Genomic DNA, 4,029 nt, shown 5'->3' with positions numbered 1-4,029 from the left:
CCCCTTCCTCTCTCTCTCTCTCTCTCTCTCTCACACACACACGCACACACACACACACACTTTTGGTTCTGGTCCTGGGGCTTGAACTTAGGGCCTAGGCACTGTCCCTGAGATATTTTTTTTTTGTTGGTCATGAGGCCTGAACTCTGGACCTGGGCACTATTCCTCAGCTCTTCAGCTCAAGGCTAGCGCTCTACCACTTGAGCCACAGTGCCACTTCGGGCTTTTTCTGTGTATGTGGTGCTGAGGAGTCGAACCCAGGGCCTCATGCATACATGGCAAGCACTCTACCTCTGAGCCACCTTCCCAGCCCCTGTCCCTGAGATTTTTTTTTTTGGTCAATCATGGGGCTAGAATTCTGGGTCTGGGCGCTGTCCCTGAGATGTTCAGCTCAAAGTGAGCACTTTACCACTTGAGCCACAGCGCCACTTCCAGTTTTCTGGTGGATTATTGAAGATGAGAGTCTCACAGATTTTTATGCTTGAGCCGAGTTTGAACTGCCATCCTCAGAGGTCAGCCTCCTGAGTAGCTAGGATTACAGGTGTGAGACACTGGGGCCTGACCTTTTTTTTTTGTTAAACTCAAGTCTAGTGCTCCACCTTAAGCCATAGCTTTTTGGTGCTTAATTAGAGATAAGAATCTAATGGACTTTCCTGCCCAAGCTGGTTTCAAACTGTGATCCTCAGATCTCAGCCTTCTGAGTAGCTAGGATTATAGGTGTGAGCCACAGGTGCCCTGCTGAGAGAGAATTTTTTGTTTACACAAGGTTTTGCTATGTTGCCCAGATTGGCTTTAAACTCCTGAGCTTTAGCTATCCTGACTTAGCCTCTTAAGTGGCTGGGACTATAGGTGCACATCATCAGTAGGCTAGGCAACAGGCTTTCTTTGATCTGAAGATGTCTTTATTTTAAACTTCATCTTAAATGTTTTGTTTTTGTTGTTGTTGTTGTTGTTTGGTCAGTCATGGGGCCTGAACTCTGGGACTGGGCACTGTTCCTCAGCTCTTCAGCTCAAGGCTAGCGCTCTACCACTTGAGCCACAGTGCCACTTCCGGCTTTTTCTTTTTGCTTATGTGGTGCTGAGGAATCGAACGCAGGGCCTCATGCATGCAAGGCAAGCACTCTACCACTGAGCCACCTTCCCAGCTCTGGTTTTTGTTGTTTTGAGCCATATTCTCACTATGTAGCCCAAGCTACTCTACTATGTACCCCAGGCTGGCCTCAAATTCAGTTTTCCTGCCTGTCCCTCCTAAGTGCTGTGATGAAAGGTTTGAACCAACATGCCCTGCAGGATTTTCTATTTATCTTTGGTTATCAGCAGTTTGATTATGATACAAGTAGGTCCAGTTTTCTCCATATTTATTCTGTTTTAGATTTCCCAGCTTGACTGTGTAAATGCATGTTTTTTTCCCCCTAAGTTTGAGAAATATTCAATCGTCCTTTTTTCCAAATGTATCTATCTGTATACTTTACTACTTCTGGTATTACAATCATAAATAATTTATTTATGTTTGTTTGTATGCATGTGTGTGTGTGTGTGTGTGTGTGTGTGTGTGTGTGTGTGTGTGTGAGTAAAACTCAGGGCCTTGTGCATGTTAGGCAAGCATGTTACCACAAAGCTATATCCTCAACCCACAATTACACAAAGGTTGGCCCTTTGGTATTGTTCTGGAAGTTTAGTAGCTTTGCTCATTTTTTTCTAATCTTTTTTTTTCTTTTTCAGATTATACATTTTCATTACTGTATCTTCAGGTTGCTAACTCCTTTGTTACCTCATTTTCACATCATCTCAAGCTTGGCCTCCATTAACTGTCTTTTCTCTTGAGACTGGGTCACAATTTGTTGACTTTTCATATATTGCATAATTTTATAAGGCTTTCTAGACATTGTGAATATTGAATTGTAGAGACTCTGAATTCAATTACTTTCTCTGAAGAGTGTGGATGTGGATGTACTTACTTCATCATGCAATTGACTTGGTTGAACTCTTCCTGCAGTCTACCTTTTCTGTGCTTGGTAGCAACTCCCATCTCAGTATCATTTCATCAGGCTTAGTTGGAAACTAGGGATTCTGCTCTGTACTTTTGTGGTTTGGGGTACACCTTGAGAAAGACATAGACAGTTTAGGTTTCCATTTCTCAAATTTTCTCCTTTCTGGGGTATTTTTTTCAGAAACTCCATTTGTCCCAGGCCCTGTTCTCTGATTCTTCAGACTTAAAAACAGCAACAACAAAATGCCAAATAAGACCTCCTGAAAACTCAAAAAAACCTTAGTAGAATTTTAGTGGTCTGGCTCATGACTGCAGCTTTCCTCGAGGCTAGGCTAAAGCCATTAAGATGGGACACTCAGCCTGGCACTGGTTGCTCACGCGTGTAATTCTAGTTACTCAGGAGGCTGAGATCTGAGGATCATGGTTCAAAGCCAGCTTGGGCAGGAAAGTCCTCTTATCTCTAATAAACCATCAAAAGACTGGAAATGGTGCTTTGGCTCAAGTGGTAGAGAGCTAGCTTGAGCTGAAAAGCTGAGGGACAGTGCCCAGGCCCAGAGTTCAAGCCCCATGACAGACAAAAAAAAAGATAGGATACTCACCCTTTGTTCATCTCTTATTTCAAGTTCCTACAGCCCTCTAGAAATCTGCCTATTTTTCTTCATTCTCTGGAACTTCAGGTGATATATTTGTGTCTGAGAGTGTGTTAGTTTTATTCAGTGTTTATAGGTGTTATTTCCTGAGAATTTTACTCATTGTATTGAAAATAGAACCTGTGAAAGACTTCCAGATGAGCCGAGCACTGGTGGCTCATGCCTGTAATCCTAGCTACTCAGGAGGCTGAGATATGAGGATTGAAGTTCAAAGCCAGCCCTGGCAGGAAAGTCCATGAGACTCTTATCTCCAATTAACTACCAGAAAATAAGAAGTGGTGCTGTGGCTCAAGTGGTAGTACGCTTGCCTTAAGCTGAAGAGCTCAGGGACTGCGCTCAGGCCCAGTGTTCAACCCCATGACCGACCGGAAAAAAAAAGACTTTCAGATGAACTCCTTGTTTTTGAGAAGAAATCATAACTCTCAGCTGCTCTCTTTCTTATCTTAACAGTTCTCTGTATCATCACCTATATCCTCCTCTTGCTTCAGAGAAAAAAAAATACACTTGTTTACTCTGTGTACTTTTCCTATCACCTCCTGTTTGTGTCAGGACCTGAATTTCACCCATCCTTTCATTCACTTATTCACCACATATTTGTTGAGCCAGATGCTCTGCTAGGTCCTAGGGATAACAAGAATAATAACAATTAGATCTTATTCCACTGAGATTGTTCTCTTATAGAGGTCATCAAAGGTCTGGCTTTAGTGGTGGGAGTGTAGCTCAGAGATAGAACACTTACCAAGCATGTATGAGTTCCTGGGTTCAATCCCTAGTCCTGAAAAAAAGGGAAAAAAAATCTCAAAGTTGGTTTTCCTAATCACCAGGTAGACTAACATTTTCTTAATTTTATTCCTTTTCATCTCACTGCTTCAGCCTGCATTGATCCTGGTGAGTTCTTCATTATCTTCTTTACCGGAGACATGTTTAATGAGCATTAAGCATATGCAAAATAGATTTCTTTCTTTATAAAGTCTTTTTATATTTTATATTCATTAATTGTACAAGAGGGGTTTCATTGTGACATTTCCAGGCATATGTAAAATGTACCTGTCTAATCTCATTTCCTCTATCTCTCTCCCTTACTTTCCTCACCTTCTTTGTTTGTTTTTTTTGGGGGGGTCCGGTTGTGGGGCCTGAACTCTGGGCTTGGGCGCTGTCCCTGCGCTCTTCAGCTCAAGGCTAGCACTCTACCACTTGAGCCACAGCACCACTTCCGGTTTTCTGGTGGTTAATTGGGGATAAGAGTCTCATGGACTTTCCTGCCCTGGCTGGCTTTGAAGCATGATCCTCAGATCTTAGCCTTCTGAGTAGGTAGGATTACAGGAGTGAGCCACCAGCACCCAGCTGATCTCCCCATCTTTCCCCTCCTACTTCTCACTCTTCTTTTTT

Source organism: Dipodomys ordii, unplaced genomic scaffold, assembly GCF_000151885.1.
Source record: "Dipodomys ordii isolate 6190 unplaced genomic scaffold, Dord_2.0 Scaffold142, whole genome shotgun sequence".
NCBI lineage: Eukaryota > Metazoa > Chordata > Mammalia > Rodentia > Heteromyidae > Dipodomys > Dipodomys ordii.
The sequence above is the reverse complement of the archived record's forward strand: the minus strand, read 5'-3'. Positions refer to the sequence as shown.